Source organism: Triturus cristatus, chromosome 10 (genome assembly GCF_964204655.1).
Source record: "Triturus cristatus chromosome 10, aTriCri1.1, whole genome shotgun sequence".
NCBI classification, from domain to species: Eukaryota; Metazoa; Chordata; class Amphibia; order Caudata; family Salamandridae; genus Triturus; species Triturus cristatus.
In genome coordinates this window covers 725,570,087-725,591,949 of record NC_140593.1, presented here as the reverse complement: position 1 = coordinate 725,591,949, position 21,863 = coordinate 725,570,087, and positions in this window count along the sequence as shown.

The following is a 21,863-nucleotide window of genomic DNA, read 5'->3' as shown; positions in this document are numbered from 1 at the left end:
GTTAAGACCTTAACCAGTAGGCCAGAGTAAGAGTTAGGACCTTAACCATTAGGCCAGAGTACGAGTCTAAGACCTTAGCTATTAGGCCAGAGTAAGAGTTAAGACCTTAACCAGTAGGCCAGAGTAAGAGTTAAGACCTTAACCAGAAAGCCAGAGTAAGAGTTAAGACATTAACCAGTAGGCAAGAGTAAGAGTTAAGACCTTAACCAGTAGGCCATAGTACGAGTCTAAGACCTTAGGTATTAGGCCAGAGTAAGAGTTAAGACCTTAACCAGTAGGCCAGAGTAAGAGTTAAGACCTTAACCAGTAGGCCAGCGTACAAGTCTAAGACCTTAGCTATTAGGCCAGAGTAAGAGTTAAGACCTTAACCAGTAGGCCAGAGTAAGAGTTAAGACCTTAACCAGTAGGCCAGAGTAAGAGTTAAGACCTTAACCAGTAGGCCAGAGAACGAGTCTAAGACCTTAACCAGTAGGCCAGAGTACGAGTCTAATACCTTAGCTATTAGGCCAGAGTAAGAGTTAAGACCTTAGCTATTAGGCCAGAGTAAGAGTTAAGACCTTAGCTATTATGCCAGAGTAAGAGTTAAGATCATAGCTATTAAGCCAGAGTAAGAGTTAAGACATTAACCATTAGGCCAGAGTATGACTCTAAGACCTTAGCTATAAGGCCAGAGTAAGAGTTAAGACCTTAAGCTGTAGGCCATAGTACGAGTCTAAGACCTTAGCTATTAGGCTAGAGTAAGAGTTAAGACCTTAACCAGTAGGCCAGAGTATAAGTCTAAGACCTTAGCTATTAGGCCAGAGTAAGAGTTAAGACCTTAACCAGTAGGCCAGAGTAAGAGTTAAGACCTTAACCAGTAGGCCAGAGTGTGAGTCTAAGACCTTAGCTATTAGGCCAGAGTAAGAGTTAAGACCTTAGCTATTAGGCAAGAGTACGAGTCTAAGACCTTAGCTAGTAGGCCAGAGTAAGAGTTAAGACCTTAGCTATTAGGCCAGAGTACGAGTCTAAGACCTTAGCTATTAGGCCAGTTTAAGAGTTAAGACCTTAACCAGTAGGCCAGAGTAAGAGTTAAGACTTTAACCAGTAGGCCAGAGTAAGAGTTAAGACCTTAACCTGTAGGCCAGAGTGCAAGTCTAAGACCTTAGCTATTAGGCCAGATTAAGAGTTAAGACCTTAGCTATTAGGCCAGAGTAAGAGTTAAGACCTTAACCATGAGGCCAGAGTAAGAGTTAAGACCTTAACCTGTAGGCCAGAGTAAGAGTTAAGACCTTAACCTGTAGGCCAGAGTACGAGTTAAGACCTTAACCTGTAGGCCATAGTACGAGTCTAAGACCTTAGCTATTAGGCCAGAGTAAGAGTTAAGACCTTAACCAGTAGGCCAGAGTACAAGTCTAAGACCTTAGCTATTAGGCCAGAGTACAAATCTAAGACCATAGCTATTAGGCCAGAGTAAGAGTTAAGACCTTAGCTATTAGGCCAGAGTATGAGTCTAAGACCTTAGCTATTAGGCCAGAGTACGAGTCTAAGACCTTAGCTATTAGGCCAGAGTAAGAGTTAAGACCTTAACCATTAGGCCAGAGTATGAGTCTAAGACCTTAGCTATTGGGCCAGAGTAGGAGTTAAGACCTTAGCTATTAGGCCAGAATAAGAGTTAAGACCTTAGCTATTAGGCCAGAGTAAGAGTTAAGACTTTAACCTGTAGGCCAGAGTATGAGTCTAAGACCTAAGCTATTAGGCCAGAGTACGAGTCTAAGACCTGAGCTATTAGGCCAGAGTAAGAGTTAAGACCTTAACCAGTAGGCCAGAGTACGAGTCTAAGACCTTAGCTATAAGGCCAGAGTAAGAGTTAAGACCTTAACCAGTAGGCCAGAGTAAGAGTTAAGACCTTAACCAGTAGGCCAGAGTACAAGTCTAAGACCTTAGCTATTAGGCCAGAGTAAGAGTTAAGACCTTAACCAGTAGGCCAGAGTAAGAGTTAAGACCTTAACCATTAGGCCAGTAGGCCAGAGTAAGAGTTAAGACCTTAACCTGTAGGCCATACTACGAGTCTAAGACCTTAGCTATTGAGCCAGAGTAACAGTTAAGACCTTAGCTATTAGGCCAGAGTAAGAGTTAAGACCTTAGCTATTAGGCCAGAGTAAGAGTTAAGACCTTAACCTGTAGGCCATAGTACGAGTCTAAGACCTTAGCTATTGGGCCAGAGTAAGAGTTAAGACCTTAGCTATTAGGCCAGAGTAAGAGTTAAGACCTTAGCTATTAGGCCAGAGTAAGAGTTAAGACCTTAACCTATAGGCCAGAGTGCGAGTCTAAGACCTTAGATATTAGACCAGAGTACGAGTCTAAGACTTTAGCTATTAGGCCAGAGTAAGAGTTAAGACCATTACCAGTAGGCCAGAGTACGAGTCTAAGACCTTAGCTATTAGGCCAGAGTAAGTGTTAAGACATTAACCAGTAGGCCAGAGTAAGAGTTAAGACCTTAACCAGTAGGCCAGAGTACGAGTCTAAGACCTTAGCTATTAGGCCAGAGTAAGAGTTAAGACCTTAGCTATTAGGCCAGAGTAAGAGTTAAGACCTTAACCAGTAGGCCAGAGTAAGAGTTAAGACCTTAACCAGTAGGCCATAGTACAAGTCTAAGACCTTAGCTATTAGGCCAGAGTAAGAGTTAAGACCTTAACCAGTAGGCCAGAGTATAAGTCTAAGACCTTAGCTATTAGGCCAGAGTAAGAGTTAAGACCTTAACCAGTAGGCCAGCGTAAGAGTTAAGACCTTAACCAGTAGGCCAGAGTGTGAGTCTAAGACCTTAGCTATTAGGCCAGAGTAAGAGTTAAGACCTTAGCTATTAGGCAAGAGTACGAGTCTGAGACCTTAGCTATTAGGCCAGAGTAAGAGTTAAGACCTTAACCAGTAGGCCAGAGTACAAGTCTAAGACCTTAGCTATTAGGCCAGAGTACGAGTCTAAGACCTTAGCTATTAGGCCAGAGTAAGAGTTAAGACCTTAGCTATTAGGCCAGAGTACGAGTCTAAGACCTAAGCTAGTAGGCCAGAGTACGAGTCTAAGACCTGAGCTATTAGCCAGAGTAAGAGTTAAGACCTTAACCAGTAGGCCAGAGTACGAGTCTAAGACCTTAGCTATAAGGCCAGAGTAAGAGTTAAGACCTTAACCAGTAGGCCACAGTACGAGTCTAAGACCTTAGCTATTAGGCCAGAGTAAGAGTTAAGACCTTAACCAGTAGGCCTGAGTAAGAGTTAATACCTTAACCTGTAGGCCATAGTACGAGTCTAAGACCTTAGCTATTAGGCCAGAGTAAGAGTTAAGACCTTAACCAGTAGGCCAGAGTAAGAGTTAAGACCTTAACCATTAGGCCAGTAGGCCAGAGTAAGAGTTAAGACCTTAACCTGTAGGCCATAGTACGAGTCTAAGACCTTAGCTATTGGGCCAGAGTAGGAGTTAAGACCTTAACCAGTAGGCCAGAGTACGAGTTAAGACCTTAACCAGTAGGCCAGAGAACGAGTCTAAGACCTTAACCTGTAGCTATTAGGCCAGAGTAAGAGTTAAGACCTTAGCTATTAGGCCAGAGTAAGAGTTACGATCTTAGCTATTAAGCCCGAGTAAGAGTTAAGACATTAACCATTAGGCCAGAGTATGACTCTAAGACCTTAGCTATAAGGCCAGAGTAAGAGTTAAGACCTTAAGCTGTAGGCCATAGTACGAGTCTAAGACCTTAGCTAATAGGCCAGAGTAAGAGTTAAGACATTAACCTGTAGGCCATAGTACGAGTCTAAGACCTTAGCTATTAGGCCAGAGTAAGCGTTAAGACCTTAACCAGTAGGCCAGAGAAAGAGATAAGACCTTAACCTGTAGGCCAGTGTATGAGTTAACACCTTAACCAGTAGGCCAGAGTAAGAGTTAAGACCTTAACCAGTAGGTCAGAGTATGAGTTAAGACCTTAACCAGTAGGCCAGAGTAAAAGTTAAGACCTTAACCAATAGGCCAGAGTAAGAGTTAAAACCTTAACCAGGAGGCCAGAGTACGAGTCTAAGACCTTAGCTATTAGGCCAGAGTAAGAGTTAAGACCTTAGCTATTAGGCCAGAGTAAGAGTTAAGACCTTAACCAGAAGGCCAGAGTAAGAGTTAAGACCTTAACCAGCAGGCCAGAGTAAGACTTAAGACCTTAACCTGTAGGCCATAGTACGAGTCTAAGACCTTAGCTATTAGGCCAGAGTAAGAGTTAAGACCTTAGCTATTAGACCAGAGTATGAGTCTAAGACCTTAGCTATTAGGCCAGAGTAAGAGTTAAGACCATAACCAGTAGGCCAGAGTACGAGTCTAATACCTTAGCTATTAGGCCATAGTACGAGTCTAAGACCTTAGCTATTAGTCCAGAGTAAGAGTTAAGACCTTAACCAGTAGGCCAGAGTAAGAGTTAAGACCTTAACCATTAGGCCAGAGTACGAGTCTAAGACCTTAGCTATCAGGCCAGAGTAAGAGTTAAGACCTTAACTAGTAGGCCGGAGTAAGAGTTAAGACCTTAACCAGTAGGCCAGAGTAAGAGTTAAGACCTTAACCATTAGGCCAGAGTAAGACTTACGACCTTAGCTATTAGGCCAGAGTAAGAGTTAAGACCTTAACCAGAAGGCCAGAGTAACAGTTAAGAACTTAACCAGCAGGCCAGAGTAAGAGTTAAGACCTTAACCTGTAGGCCATAGTACGAGTCTAAGACCTTAGCTATTAGGCCAGAGTAAGAGTTAAGACCTTAGCTATTAGACCAGAGTATGAGTCTAAGACCTTAGCTATTAGGCCAGAGTAAGAGTTAAGACCATAACCAGTAGGCCAGAGTACGAGTCTAAGACCTTAGCTATTAGGCCAGAGTAAGAGTTAAGACCTTAACCAGTAGGCCAGAGTAAGAGTTAGGACCTTAACCATTAGGCCAGAGTACGAGTCTAAGACCTTAGCTATTAGGCCAGAGTAAGAGTTAAGACCTTAACCAGTAGGCCAGAGTAAGAGTTAAGACCTTAACCAGAAGGCCAGAGTAAGAGTTAAGACATTAACCAGTAGGCAAGAGTAAGAGTTAAGACCTGAACCAGTAGGCCATAGTACGAGTCTAAGACCTTAGGTATTAGGCCAGAGTAAAAGTTAAGACCTTAACCAGTAGGCCAGAGTAAGAGTTAAGACCTTAACCAGTAGGCCAGAGTACAAGTCTAAGACCTTAGCTATTAGGCCAGAGTAAGAGTTAAGACCTTAACCAGTAGGCCAGAGTAAGAGTTAAGACCTTAACCAGTAGGCCAGAGTAAGAGTTAAGACCTTAACCAGTATGCCAGAGAACGAGTCTAAGACCTTAACCTGTAGGCCAGAGTAAGAGTTAAGACCTTTGCTATTAGGCCAGAGTAAGAGTTAAGACCTTAACCAGTAGGCCAGAGTACGAGTCTAATACCTTAGCTATTAGGCCAGAGTAAGAGTTAAGACCTTAGCTATTAGGCCAGAGTAAGAGTTAAGACCTTAGCTATTATGCCAGAGTAAGAGTTAAGATCATAGCTATTAAGACAGAGTAAGAGTTAAGACATTAACCATTAGGCCAAAGTATGACTCTAAGACCTTAGCTATAAGGCCAGAGTAAGACTTAAGACCTTAAGCTGTAGGCCATAGTACGAGTCTAAGACCTTAGCTATTAGGCTAGAGTAAGAGTTAAGACCTTAACCAGTAGGCCAGAGTATTAGTCTAAGACCTTAGCTATTAGGCCAGAGTAAGACTTAAGACCTTAACCAGTAGGCCAGAGTAAGAGTTAAGACCTTAACCAGTAGGCCAGAGTGTGAGTCTAAGACCTTAGCTATTAGGCCAGAGTAAGAGTTAAGACCTTAGCTATTAGGCCAGAGTAAGAGTTAAGACCTTAGCTATTAGGCCAGAGTACGAGTCTAAGACCTTAGCTATTAGGCCAGTTTAAGAGTTAAGACCTTAACCAGTAGGCCAGAGTAAGAGTTAAGACTTTAACCAGTAGGCCAGAGTAAGAGTTAAGACCTTAACCTGTAGGCCAGAGTACAATTCTAAGACCTTAGCTATTAGGCCAGAGTAAGAGTTAAGACCTTAGCTATTAGGCCAGAGTAAGAGTTAAGACCTTAACCACTAGGCCAGAGTAAGAGTTAAGACCTTAACCTGTAGGCCAGAGTAAGAGTTAAGACCTTAACCTGTAGGCCAGAGTACGAGTTAAGACCTTAACCAGTAGGCCATAGTACGAGTCTAAGACCTTAGCTATTAGGCCAGAGTAAGAGTTAAGACCTTAACCAGTAGGCCAGAGAACAAGTCTAAGACCCTAGCTATTAGGCCAGAGTACGAGTCTAAGACCATAGCTATTAGGCCAGAGTAAGAGTTAAGACCTTAGCTATTAGGCCAGAGTACGAGTCTATGACCTTAGCTATTAGGCCAGAGTACGAGTCTAAGACCTTAGCTATTAGGCCAGAGTAAGAGTTAAGACCTTAACCATTAGGCCAGAGTACGAGTCTAAGACCTTAGCTATTGGGCCAGAGTAGGAGTTAAGACCTTAGCTATTAGGCCAGAATAAGAGTTAAGACCTTAGCTATTAGGCCAGAGTAAGAGTTAAGATCATAGCTATTAAGCCAGAGTAAGAGTTAAGACCTTAACCAGTATGCCAGAGAACGAGTCTAAGACCTTAACCTGTAGGCCAGAGTAAGAGTTAAGACCTTTGCTATTAGGCCAGAGTAAGAGTTAAGACCTTAACCAGTAGGCCAGAGTACGAGTCTAATACCTTAGCTATTAGGCCAGAGTAAGAGTTAAGACCTTAGCTATTAGGCCAGAGTAAGAGTTAAGACCTTAGCTATTATGCCAGAGTAAGAGTTAAGATCATAGCTATTAAGCCAGAGTAAGAGTTAAGACATTAACCATTAGGCCAAAGTATGACTCTAAGACCTTAGCTATAAGGCCAGAGTAAGACTTAAGACCTTAAGCTGTAGGCCATAGTACGAGTCTAAGACCTTAGCTATTAGGCTAGAGTAAGAGTTAAGACCTTAACCAGTAGGCCAGAGTATTAGTCTAAGACCTTAGCTATTAGGCCAGAGTAAGACTTAAGACCTTAACCAGTAGGCCAGAGTAAGAGTTAAGACCTTAACCAGTAGGCCAGAGTGTGAGTCTAAGACCTTAGCTATTAGGCCAGAGTAAGAGTTAAGACCTTAGCTATTAGGCAAGAGTACGAGTCTAAGACCTTAGCTATTAGGCCAGAGTAAGAGTTAAGACCTTAGCTATTAGGCCAGAGTACGAGTCTAAGACCTTAGCTATTAGGCCAGTTTAAGAGTTAAGACCTTTACCAGTAGGCCAGAGTAAGAGTTAAGACTTTAACCAGTAGGCCAGAGTAAGAGTTAAGACCTTAACCTGTAGGCCAGAGTACAATTCTAAGACCTTAGCTATTAGGCCAGAGTAAGAGTTAAGACCTTAGCTATTAGGCCAGAGTAAGAGTTAAGACCTTAACCACTAGGCCAGAGTAAGAGTTAAGACCTTAACCTGTAGGCCAGAGTAAGAGTTAAGACCTTAACCTGTAGGCCAGAGTACGAGTTAAGACCTTAACCAGTAGGCCATAGTACGAGTCTAAGACCTTAGCTATTAGGCCAGAGTAAGAGTTAAGACCTTAACCAGTAGGCCAGAGTACAAGTCTAAGACCCTAGCTATTAGGCCAGAGTATGAGTCTAAGACCATAGCTATTAGGCCAGAGTAAGAGTTAAGACCTTAGCTATTAGGCCAGAGTACGAGTCTATGACCTTAGCTATTAGGCCAGAGTACGAGTCTAAGACCTTAGCTATTAGGCCAGAGTAAGAGTTAAGACCTTAACCATTAGGCCAGAGTACGAGTCTAAGACCTTAGCTATTGGGCCAGAGTAGGAGTTAAGACCTTAGCTATTAGGCCAGAATAAGAGTTAAGACCTTAGCTATTAGGACAGAGTAAGAGTTAAGACTTTAACCTGTAGGCCAGAGTATGAGTCTAATACCTAAGCTATTAGGCCAGAGTACGAGTCTAAGACCTGAGCTATTAGGCCAGAGTAAGAGTTAAGACCTTAACCAGTAGGCCAGAGTACGAGTCTAAGACCTTAGCTATAAGGCCAGAGTAAGAGTTAAGACCTTAACCAGTAGGCCAGAGTAAGAGTTAAGACCTTAACCAGTAGGCCAGAGTACAAGTCTAAGACCTTAGCTATTAGGCCAGAGTAAGAGTTAAGACCTTAACCAGTAGGCCAGAGTAAGAGTTAAGACCTTAACCTGTAGGCCATAGTACGAGTCTAAGGCCTTAGCTATTAGGCCAGAGTAAGAGTTAAGACCTTAACCAGTAGGCCAGAGTAAGAGTTAAGACCTTAACCATTAGGCCAGTAGGCCAGAGTAAGAGTTAAGACCTTAACCAGTAGGCCAGAGTACAAGTCTAAGACCTTAGCTATTAGGCCAGAGTACAAATCTAAGACCATAGCTATTAGGCCAGAGTAAGAGTTAAGACCTTACCTATTAGGCCAGAGTACGAGTCTAAGACCTTAGCTATTAGGCCAGAGTACGAGTCTAAGACCTTAGCTATTAGGCCAGAGTAAGAGTTAAGACCTTAACCACTAGGCCAGAGTAAGAGTTAAGACCTTAACCTGTAGGCCAGAGTAAGAGTTAAGACCTTAACCTGTAGGCCAGAGTACGAGTTAAGACCTTAACCAGTAGGCCATAGTACGAGTCTAAGACCTTAGCTATTAGGCCAGAGTAAGAGTTAAGACCTTAACCAGTAGGCCAGAGTACAAGTCTAAGACCCTAGCTATTAGGCCAGAGTATGAGTCTAAGACCATAGCTATTAGGCCAGAGTAAGAGTTAAGACCTTAGCTATTAGGCCAGAGTACGAGTCTATGACCTTAGCTATTAGGCCAGAGTACGAGTCTAAGACCTTAGCTATTAGGCCAGAGTAAGAGTTAAGACCTTAACCATTAGGCCAGAGTACGAGTCTAAGACCTTAGCTATTGGGCCAGAGTAGGAGTTAAGACCTTAGCTATTAGGCCAGAATAAGAGTTAAGACCTTAGCTATTAGGACAGAGTAAGAGTTAAGACTTTAACCTGTAGGCCAGAGTATGAGTCTAATACCTAAGCTATTAGGCCAGAGTACGAGTCTAAGACCTGAGCTATTAGGCCAGAGTAAGAGTTAAGACCTTAACCAGTAAGCCAGAGTACGAGTCTAAGACCTTAGCTATAAGGCCAGAGTAAGAGTTAAGACCTTAACCAGTAGGCCAGAGTAAGAGTTAAGACCTTAACCAGTAGGCCAGAGTACAAGTCTAAGACCTTAGCTATTAGGCCAGAGTAAGAGTTAAGACCTTAACCAGTAGGCCAGAGTAAGAGTTAAGACCTTAACCTGTAGGCCATAGTACGAGTCTAAGGCCTTAGCTATTAGGCCAGAGTAAGAGTTAAGACCTTAACCAGTAGGCCAGAGTAAGAGTTAAGACCTTAACCATTAGGCCAGTAGGCCAGAGTAAGAGTTAAGACCTTAACCAGTAGGCCAGAGTACAAGTCTAAGACCTTAGCTATTAGGCCAGAGTACAAATCTAAGACCATAGCTATTAGGCCAGAGTAAGAGTTAAGACCTTACCTATTAGGCCAGAGTACGAGTCTAAGACCTTAGCTATTAGGCCAGAGTACGAGTCTAAGACCTTAGCTATTAGGCCAGAGTAAGAGTTAAGACCTTAACCATTAGGCCAGAGTATGAGTCTAAGACCTTAGCTATTGGGCCAGAGTAGGAGTTAAGACCTTAGCTATAAGGCCAGAATAAGAGTTAAGACCTTAGCTATTAGGCCAGAGTAAGAGTTAAGACTTTAACCTGTAGGCCAGAGTATGAGTCTAAGACCTAAGCTATTAGGCCAGAGTACGAGTCTAAGACCTGAGCTATTAGGCCAGAGTAAGAGTTAAGACCTTAACCAGTAGGCCAGAGTACGAGTCTAAGACCTTAGCTATAAGGCCAGAGTAAGAGTTAAGACCTTAACCAGTAGGCCAGAGTAAGAGTTAAGACCTTAACCAGTAGGCCAGAGTACAAGTCTAAGACCTTAGCTATTAGGCCAGAGTAAGAGTTAAGACCTTAACCAGTAGGCCAGAGTAAGAGTTAAGACCTTAACCTGTAGGCCATAGTACGAGTCTAAGACCTTAGCTATTAGGCCAGAGTAAGAGTTAAGACCTTAACCAGTAGGCCAGAGTAAGAGTTAAGACCTTAACCATTAGGCCAGTAGGCCAGAGTAAGAGTTAAGACCTTAACCTGTAGGCCATAGTACGAGTCTAAGACCTTAGCTATTGAGCCAGAGTAACAGTTAAGACCTTAGCTATTAGGCCAGAGTAAGAGTTAAGACCTTAGCTATTAGGCCAGAGTAAGAGTTAAGACCTTAACCTGTAGGCCATAGTACGAGTCTAAGACCTTAGCTATTGGGCCAGAGTAAGAGTTAAGACCTTAGCTATTAGGCCAGAGTAAGAGTTAAGACCTTAGCTATTAGGCCAGAGTAAGAGTTAAGACCTTAACCTATAGGCCAGAGTGCGAGTCTAAGACCTTAGATATTAGACCAGAGTACGAGTCTAAGACTTTAGCTATTAGGCCAGAGTAAGAGTTAAGACCATTACCAGTAGGCCAGAGTACGAGTCTAAGACCTTAGCTATTAGGCCAGAGTAAGTGTTAAGACATTAACCAGTAGGCCAGAGTAAGAGTTAAGACCTTAACCAGTAGGCCAGAGTGTGAGTCTAAGACCTTAGCTATTAGGCCAGAGTAAGAGTTAAGACCTTAGCTATTAGGCAAGAGTACGAGTCTAAGACCTTAGCTATTAGGCCAGAGTAAGAGTTAAGACCTTAACCAGTAGGCCAGAGTACAAGTCTAAGACCTTAGCTATTAGGCCAGAGTACGAGTCTAAGACCTTAGCTATTAGGCCAGAGTAAGAGTTAAGACCTTAGCTATTAGGCCAAAGTACAAGTCTAAGACCTTAGCAATTAGGCCAGAGTAAGAGTTAAGACCTTAAACAGTAGGCCAGCGTAAGAGTTAAGACCTTAACCAGTAGGCCAGAGTGTGAGTCTAAGACCTTAGCTATTAGGCCAGAGTAAGAGTTAAGACCTTAGCTATTAGGCCAGAGTAAGAGTTAAGACCTTAACCAGTAGGCCAGAGTAAGAGTTAAGACCTTAACCAGTAGGCCATAGAACAAGTCTAAGACCTTAGCTATTAGGCCAGAGTAAGAGTTAAGACCTTAAACAGTAGGCCAGCGTAAGAGTTAAGACCTTAACCAGTAGGCCAGAGTGTGAGTCTAAGACCTTAGCTATGAGGCCAGAGTAAGAGTTAAGACCTTAGCTATTAGGCAAGAGTACGAGTCTAAGACCTTAGCTATTAGGCCAGAGTAAGAGTTAAGACCTTAACCAGTAGGCCAGAGTACAAGTCTAAGACCTTAGCTATTAGGCCAGAGTACGAGTCTAAGACCTTAGCTATTAGGCCAGAGTAAGAGTTAAGACCTTAGCTATTAGGCCAGAGTACGAGTCTAAGACCTAAGCTAGTAGGCCAGAGTACGAGTCTAAGACCTGAGCTATTAGCCAGAGTAAGAGTTAAGACCTTAACCAGTAGGCCAGAGTACGAGTCTAAGACCTTAGCTATAAGGCCAGAGTAAGAGTTAAGACCTTAACCAGTAGGCCACAGTACGAGTCTAAGACGTTAGCTATTAGGCCAGAGTAAGAGTTAAGACCTTAACCAGTAGGCCTGAGTAAGAGTTAATACCTTAACCTGTAGGCCATAGTACGAGTCTAAGACCTTAGCTATTAGGCCAGAGTAAGAGTTAAGACCTTAACCAGTAGGCCAGAGTAAGAGTTAAGACCTTAACCATTAGGCCAGTAGGCCAGAGTAAGAGTTAAGACCTTAACCTGTAGGCCATAGTACGAGTCTAAGACCTTAGCTATTGGGCCAGAGTAGGAGTTAAGACCTTAACCAGTAGGCCAGAGTACGAGTTAAGACCTTAACCAGTAGGCCAGAGAACGAGTCTAAGACCTTAACCTGTAGCTATTAGGCCAGAGTAAGAGTTAATACCTTAGCTATTAGGCCAGAGTAAGAGTTAAGACCTTAGCTATTAGGCCAGAGTAAGAGTTAAGATCTTAGCTATTAAGCCCGAGTAAGAGTTAAGACATTAACCATTAGGCCAGAGTATGACTCTAAGACCTTAGCTATAAGGCCAGAGTAAGAGTTAAGACCTTAAGCTGTAGGCCATAGTACGAGTCTAAGACCTTAGCTATTAGGCCAGAGTAAGAGTTAAGACATTAACCTGTAGGCCATAGTACGAGTCTAAGACCTTAGCTATTAGGCCAGAGTAAGCGTTAAGACCTTAACCAGTAGGCCAGAGATAGAGATAAGACCTTAACCTGTAGGCCAGTGTATGAGTTAACACCTTAACCAGTAGGCCAGAGTAAGAGTTAAGACCTTAACCAGTAGGTCAGAGTATGAGTTAAGACCTTAACCAGTAGGCCAGAGTAAGAGTTAAGACCTTAACCAATAGGCCAGAGTAAGAGTTAAAACCTTAACCAGGAGGCCAGAGTACGAGTCTAAGACCTTAGCTATTAGGCCAGAGTAAGAGTTAAGACCTTAGCTATTAGGCCAGAGTAAGAGTTAAGACCTTAACCAGAAGGCCAGAGTAAGAGTTAAGACCTTAACCAGCAGGCCAGAGTAAGACTTAAGACCTTAACCTGTAGGCCATAGTACGAGTCTAAGACCTTAGCTATTAGGACAGAGTAAGAGTTAAGACCTTAGCTATTAGACCAGAGTATGAGTCTAAGACCTTAGCTATTAGGCCAGAGTAAGAGTTAAGACCATAACCAGTAGGCCAGAGTACGAGTCTAATACCTTAGCTATTAGGCCATAGTACGAGTCTAAGACCTTAGCTATTAGTCCAGAGTAAGAGTTAAGACCTGAGGAAATATGGATTTTTGTGATCAGTTATGTCCCCTATCTTAGACCCCAACGGCTCCATGTATAAGTTACAAGTACATGTATGTTCCCTCCAGTTCCAGTTATGAAGACGCAAACACATGGGCGTCCACCGTCAACATGTCCTCTTTCAGATCCGCAATGAATGGGCCGGATATTCGATCCCTAAGTATGAAAAGCCACCGACTTTATATGGTTCATCTACTACATTTTTACAGTTCAGGCGAGTAGGCCCTGAATGCTGCCATCAAGCCTTTCCCTGCTTTCTACCTCTGACAGCTCCAGTCTGAGCTCGCATCTGTATCCATGAACTTTGTCCTACTCCCTGCACGGCTAACGGTGCCTGACTCGGCCTGTCTGCCTGCCAAAAACTGTATTTCACCTTCAAGATTATCTGCTCCGCTCCTCATCCAATGCATTCCTGTCTAGTAGTTTAGATAAACATCCTTCCAGCTACCGAGCAAAGGGCCCGGCTTCTCTGTCTTTATGCAAGTAATTCATAGCCCTGCTACTATGGAAGATTTCTGCCCTCGCATCTCATGTAGACACTTAGGCGCTTGCACACGCACTCACAGTCAGTATAGACTAGATTTTGTCCGAGAGACCCTTCCTTTTGGATAACATAGTTCTTTAAACATAGGATGTTAGATATGATTTGGGATTAGGTTGACTTGACCCCCCAGACTTTTGTCTCCACATGTAGAGCTAAATGTCAAGTCCCCTTCACCCCCTAGTTGCACGTCAATCATACGTCATGCGGCCGCGCGCGCATCTCTGCCAAGTATTTCTGCTGACATTGCGAAATTCTTTCATGGATCCACCCATTTGTGACATCATGTATGATGACGTTTTCCAGTTACGCCTAGTTACGCCTATTTTAGTTACGCATGCATATCTTTATCTATTTTATCAGCTGTTACGCCTCCTGCATCTGTTTCACTGTAATGCTTTTTCTATAAAAATGATTACCTGTCAATAATGTATTGCCCTTCACTTCCTGAACCTCCGTGGTGATGGAATATGATGCCTACAATTCGAATTGTATAAGGAATAAAGCCCTTTCCGAACCTCTAATACCACGGATTCTGCCTCTTATTTTACTGAGTTATTCTTAATAATTTTCCGCATCAAAAATAGTACAGGTAATTAAATTATTTACCACATAAATTGGCGCCCGAACAGGGACACTTTCTCATCTCACGCGCCGGAGGTGCGTTGCAGGCCCGGTCTCCTGCCACAGCTGGACGGACAACAACGCGTACCCGCAGGATTTCCTGTATCTCCCTCCGGCCAAGCGGGGGCGACTGAGGCTGCGAGCAACACCCAGACGAGGCGGTGAGAAGTGCGAAGTATCCCGACCAGAGCCTAGCTGAGAGAGCAAGATCCGAGGTATACAGAGGCCCACCAGGTTCCGAAGTTCCGAAGTTCCGAGTCGAGTCCAGTCCGGTCCAGTCCAGTTCAGTTCAGTTCCGAGGCCTTCCGTTCCGAGCTACCCGGTGAGTACCATTGCCTGGGAGGCGTTCTGACGTGCACATAGGTTGTGCCGGTCAAGACGGGTTTGGGTACACAAATCCGGTCTGCACTGTTTCAGCAGTGTATCTGTACTGTTTAGCAGTATATCTAGTATGCCTAGTATATAATTCAGAATCACCTAGTTAGTGGCGAGTATTATGCTAAGTGACTAGTTCCCTAAATGGCCATTGTTGTTCGTTTAATGTTAAATGTTAAATGTTTTAAATACGTTCTGCATATTGTGGTGTGAATGACTGTTCATCATTGTGTTTATTGTATAAAGTGTGTTCAAGATTAAGTATCAGACCAGTTCTCAACATGCCGCTCTTTTCGAAATTAAGACAGATCAAAACTAGAAAAGGGGTACTCGAAGAAGCTGTTCCCATTCCTCCTAGGGACACCCCAGGGTACTTCATGTATCATAAACATGGCCTAGACGCCGTATTATTTCTTGATTTATGGGTAGACTACACCAAGGAATTACCAGAAAGTCAGAGGTGGCCCGCAGCTGGGACCTGGGATGCAGATTGCATCATGAAAGTAGAAGAAGAATTATGGAAAAAGAAAGCTAGACAATCACAGAAAGATGCCATTGAATTATGGCGTAAAGAATCATATAGACGTACAGAAAAAGCGCTCAGACAGGAAGAGAAAAGTAAGGAGAGTTCAAATAAAGTCCGAGAAAATCTATTAATTGAAGAAGGTACCCGAGTAAAATCAGAACAAGTAGACAGACAAAGAAATGCCCTTATGAATGGTATGTATCCTCTTCTGGCCGAAGGGTTACCTAAGGCTACTCCGGAGATACCAAAGGACTTGCCACCTCCATTGTTTCCCATAAAAGCACATCCCAAAGGGCATCCCAGAACCGCAGAAGATGTTTTCCTCTCCTCCTATCTAGACGACGCAGCTCCCGAGTATGTTAACACCGCACCACATAGACCGCTTGCCGATGGTGTTCAACGCCAAGATTCTCCGTCTGTACCTCCACAACAACAAACCCCGACACAAGTTCCGACAAGCACATCTGTTTCTACAGCTTTTCCTGCAACTACGGTTGCTGTCTCGCGTTCAACAAATCCTTTCACGTCCAGCACCCCAGACGGTGCTACAGGAGGTACAACAGACATTTTTTCTACGCCACCCAGAGGAAATACATTTTCCTTTAAAGAATTAGCACACCAACGTACGCCCAAACTACCAACACCCGACATGCTTAAAGAACTTCTAATGGATTGTAAATATGATCCTGTGCCCGGCAAAGAGGACGAAATGCTGCTGGCATCATTACGTATCCGACGAGCTGCAATATATTTAGCGAAGCTACCAGGAATGACTACACATTTAGAAAATATATATCATTTTGTCCAGTCAGGGCGAGGTCCTGAAAGTATTAGCAGAGCCATAGAGTACCAGAAAGCGGAGGTACAGGGGCAACTGTTACGTTTCCTCATAAACTGTGTGATCAGAAATCAAGAACGGCCTGGGGTAAATCCGGAAGAAATGCAAATACTTACCACATGGAGTCGGAATATATCAGAGGGGAGACATGATAGACTATTAAGTATAGTAGCTATGTGCCGAAAAATCCGCAAAGAAGTAGAAGGAATACACGAAGAAAGATTAGCGGTAGACCAGCCTGAACAAAACGGAGAGGAGGAGGAAGAATCAGAACTGCCCACAGGACAAGTAGAAACAGTGGCTTATGTAGGTAGAGGAAGATCTTATAATAATACTAGATGCTTTAATGATCCGATACGTCCGACACGTCCAGATAATAACAGAAATTTCCAAACCCCTATAATAAATATAAGGTCCCCCGAACATTCGTTCCAAGCCGCTGACAAATTACTCCGAGAACGAAGGGGGTATCATATACTCGATTCTATGGACGAACAAGAATTAGCCAGGTCAGCCGTTCACTGGGTTGACAGTCCCGGAAAATATAGTGATGATACACTAGCACACACGTTTTTGAACCTTACCCCAGATGAACAGCGTTTAGCTGGTATCTACATGATTCAACAACTCCTTATATTATATAAAAGCCAACACTCCGATCCTGGTCCCTTACCTGATATATTGACTGAATTACTCACGAATAAATGGAGAGGTTCAGGTACTGATTTAATTAGAGAAATACTAGAATCCAGAAAGCAGTACATTCTTTTTGTATGCCCAGAACATGTCTCACTGCCCATTAGGGAAAGAACGACGTATTATATGGATAGACAGAATCCCTTACGCGAAGTGCATCCAATAAAAGGTGATGACAATGAGTTTAAACGTGTATTTGTATACACACCCATATCTAAAATGGAACTATTAGAAATGAAGAAAGTGGTACCCAGTCATGACAAAGACCCAGCGGGTTTCCACCGTGAAATTAAAGACATGTTGCTCATGGGAGAGTATACCTATCCCGATATTATGAAAATATTAAAGGTATTAATTAGGGGTGGGCGGAATTTGCGGAATTAACCTTCGCAAATTATCGCGAGAATGTTTAAAATTATCGCAAACAAGCAGAAATATCGCGAAGATGCGGAAGTTTTTTTCCGGCATGTTCGCGCGATTTTCTGCATGGTTGCGGGTCGCCAACTTACCCATGTGGCTGCTTGCGGGCGCGGCCATCTTGTTTTGAGTTGTTCTCGCGGTGCATGATCGCGAGAAGAAAGACGTGATCGCGCGACGCATGACGTCACTGCGGGCGCGAACTGTCGCGAGACAGCGCAAATGGCTAAAAACAATACAACATCTCATGGAGAACGCGACCGGATCAAGAAAACTTGTCGGCGAACGCAGGGATTCAGGTAAGGCGATCGCGCGCGCGCGAGAATGTATCATTTTACAGCGCGAGCAAGAAACAAATTATCGCCAAGCTGCGGAAACCGGAATTTTTGACATTTTCGCGCTCTCCGCGGAACGCAAAAATGTCAAATTATCGCAATTTCCGCGAACGGAACGAAATTTTTGCCCAGGCCTAGTATTAATGCCTGCGGGCATTTACGAAAAACTCAAAGAAAAAGATTGGGAGGTGGGAGACCAAAAGATAGATTGGACAGCATTAGAAACCGAAGAAACAGCTCGAGGTCCAGGTTCAGGGCTTGGGAACAAGACTAAAATGCTACCAGGTTTATTAGTGCAGGTACTGCCACGTTTATTAACTACGAAAAAGGAAGACTGGGGTGCAATCTCAGCCTGTAAACAAAAGCAAGACGAAGACACTAGTGATTTCTATGCCCGATTCGAAAAATGTTTCGGTATAAATAGTGGCATCAAAGCAAGTAGCGAATCATATCCACATCTGTTTGTGACAAAATTAGTTGAAAATTCCCTGCCCCAAGTTAAGAATAGAGTATTGAAATTCGAGAGTACCTGGCAAGGTAACACCCCGTCACAAATGCTACAAATGTTACAGTATCATCACAATAGAATTAGAGAGGAACAAGAACATGAACAAAGACGAATGAAAGACACGAAAATGAAAATGCTAGTTGCCCAGACAGTTCCAGCTGACGGTCATAAAAAGGGTATGACACAGTCCAGTGATTCAGCAGGTCCTGTGAAAGGGACATGCAACTATTGTAAACAGCCAGGTCATTATATACACGATTGTCCAGTCTTAAAACATAATATCGCCACAGGTATAACAAAAGAAAGACCACGGCCACTTAGACAGGATCAGAACCAACAAGGAGCCATGCCAGCTCCACAACAGTCCATGCCAGCTCCACAACAGTCCATGCCAGCTCCACCACCGCAGCCTATTGCTGCCACACAAACAACGACACGACAGATGTACCAGAACGCACAATATGACTATCCTGATTATCAACGATACTCATGAAACAGCCTAGAGAGGGAAGTTGGCTTACCCCTTATCGAGGTCCCTGTAGATCAAGAAGGACCTTATGTACATTAGGCCAAGATAGAAAATTTTTACTTGATACAGGGGCAAGCAGAACAACAATACGACGTAGTGAAGTTCCAGGGGCACCCCTCTCAGGCTCACAGAATATTTCCCTTGGTTTTTCAGGAAAACCTATCATTAATGAAGTATCACAACCTCTTCCACTTACGATTGGTCCCTTAACACGAACTACAGATTTATTACTTACTAAATCATGTCCAGAAAACTTGTTAGGTATAAAAACATTGAAAGCTCTAGGAGCTATAATATGTTGTTCTCTGGAAGGAGTAAGATTGTTTTTACGTGATTTCAAAGGGCACTATGTGTCTCGAGACATGGATCACCGACTGCAGAATTTACCTATACACTTATGGGCACAAGGCCCCACTGATGTTGGTTGCATGAACATTACACCATATCGAGTTACATTAAAGACAGGAGTGGTACTACCACGAATGCGACAATACAAGTTACCTCCAGATGCTGTAGTGGCTTTACTGCAAATCATTGACGAGCTTATTGCCCAAGGAGTGGTTGTGGAAACCGACTCCAATGTATGTAATTCTCCGATAATTCCGATTCTTAAACGAACTGATCCAAAAGCTCCGCCAGTATATCGATTAGTTATTGATCTGCGCGAATTAAATAAGTGTATTGTACCACAATACCCCGTAGTCCCAGACATTTCTTCATTATTGACAGCTATTGACTCCGAAGCAACATTCTTTACTGTAATTGATCTCAAGAATGCCTTTTTCAGCGTCCCAATAGATCCGGAAAGCCAATACTTGTTCGGATTTAGTTTAAATGGACGAAGCTTTAAATTCACACGCGCACCTCAAGGATTCACAGAAAGCCCCAGCATCTATAGCCAAGCACTGAAACGAGAACTTGACAGTATCCATATGCCAGTTAACACTGCTTTGCTTCAATATGTCGATGATCTGCTGATCACCGCTCGAAGCGAACCTGAATGTGAAAAGGCATCACTGACGGTTTTACAATTTCTGGCCGAAAAGGGGCACAAGGTGTCCCCTTCTAAGCTGCAATTCTGTGTCCAGCAAGTTGTTTATCTTGGGCACTCGCTGTCCAAGGAGGGAAGACAGCTTACACCTGACCGCATCCAGTTAATTGTTAACATGCCAATACCCAAGACACAAAAGGAGGTGCGGGCTTTTATAGGCCTCACTTCATACTGTAGGCAGTGGATCCCTCAATATGCATTTCTAGCAAAACCACTCATTCAGTTGACAACACAGGAGGCGGCCACATCGACTGTCCTCCCTTGGACTCAGGAACATACACAAGCCTTTGAAAGCTTAAAGAAAGCTTTATGTCAAGCACCTGTTTTAGCAACACCATGTTACAGTAAACATTTTACACTCTTTGTTACAGAACGTGAAGGTACTGCCTTGTCAGTACTCACACAGGAACAAGCAGGATCACACAAACCATGTGCTTATTTTTCTAGTACATTAGATCCCGTAGCTCAGGCTCTGCCTGCGTGTCTGAAATCAGTGGCAGCAACAGCTTTAGCAATCAGACAAAGCGATGCCATAGTGTTAGGACATCCATTGACAGTACAAGTACCACATGCAGTAGAGGTTCTTTTGAACCGAACGCAAACACAACACTTGACTATAGCAAGACTTACCGGTTATGAATTGACATTGTTTCAGCCACACATAGAAATCAGACGTTGTAGTACATTGAATCCTGCCACACTTTTGCCAGTAAACGGAACAGACCCGCTAGCACATGATTGTAGTGAAGTTATTACTATCACGACGAAACCCAGACAAGACTTGACAGATGTCCCATTGTCAGACCCAGACCTGACGTTGTATGTAGACGGTTCATGCATGAGAACAAGTACAGGAGAGTTAGTGGCCGCGTATGCAGTCACAACAGACACTGAAGTCATCGAAACAAATTGCATCAATACTTTGTCAGCTCAAGCAGCAGAGCTCATCGCTCTGACACAAGCCTGTGTTCAAGCCAAAAAGAAGAAAGTAAACATATATACTGATTCACGTTATGCATTCGGAGTTGTACATGACTTTGGCGTGCTGTGGCGAGAGAGAGGTTATTTAACTTCTCACGGTGCCCACATTCAGCACGGACCTCTCATTCATGCCTTATTAGAAGCAATACATCTACCCACTGCAATATCGATTATGAAATGTAAAGCTCATACGAAAGTTACTGATATCATTTCTCAAGGCAATGATCTAGCTGACAGAACAGCTAAACAGACTGCTCAAACTCACACAACTGACATGACAAAGGCAATAGTTCTGACACCAACACATTGCATGACAGTTAAGGATCCCGCTCTTGACGTAATTGACATACAGACACATGCTACACCAGATGAAATAAAGAAATGGACTGAATTAGGAGGGATCCAAACGGATCAAGGATGGATGACGAAGGAAAAATCTGTATGGTTTCTTCCTGACTCTATGGTTCAAGTTATCATTAACACAATACATAGTCCAGCGCACCTAGGAGAAAAAGCTATGCTAGACAGCATTCAACACATTTGGTTCAATAAACATTTACGAGCAGCAGCTAAACAAAAAGTCCGTACCTGTATGATATGTTGTCAGTTTAACCCAGGTAAAAGCATTCCCGTAGAACAGGGTGGATTTCAGCTTCCTGATCACCCTTTCGAAGTCCTCCAGATGGATTATATCCAGATGGAACGATGTCGAGGATTCAAATATGTTCTCGTAGTTGTCTGTGCTCTTTCCCGTTGGACCGAAGCCTACCCGGTTTCAGATTACACTGCCCCGACTACTGCCAAACAGTTAGTTCGAGAATTCTTCCCACGGTATGGTTTACCACGTGTTGTCTACTCAGATAACGGCCAGCCGTTCTCATCCGAACTGATGAAACACGTTTCACTTTTGTTAGGCTATCAATGGAAATTCCACTGTGTCCGACACCCCGAGGCAGCAGGTCTCGTGGAACGCCATAATCAAACCCTGAAAATTAGATTGTCAAAAATATGTAGAGAGAAAGGTGTCGATTGGGTAGTAGCCTTACCAGTTGCACTCTTTTACATGAGAATGGTAGCACACTCTCGAACAGGGCTATCCCCGTATGAGGTGATCTTTGGTAGACCACCAAATATGTGGGGGACGCCTATACCCCGTAAAATAACTGATGTTGACTGTAATATGCTGACAGATTACCTGGCTTCCTTGATGTCTGCACTACAATCTTGTCGTTCACAGGTAGCTGCAGCCTTTCCCGATAACACCGAGGTGAAACCCCATGACGTAGTTCCCGGGGACCTGGTGCTGGTACGAAATTTTGACCGAAAGACTCAGCTGGACCCTAGGTGGAAATCGCCTCAACTCGTACTGCTCACCACAAGGACAGCCGTGAAGATCGAAGGTCGGAAAGGATGGTTACATTCGAGTCATATCAAGAAATTTCATGGACTACCATCTGATGTAAACGTTACACCTTGCGTTTCTTCACCGGTTGATT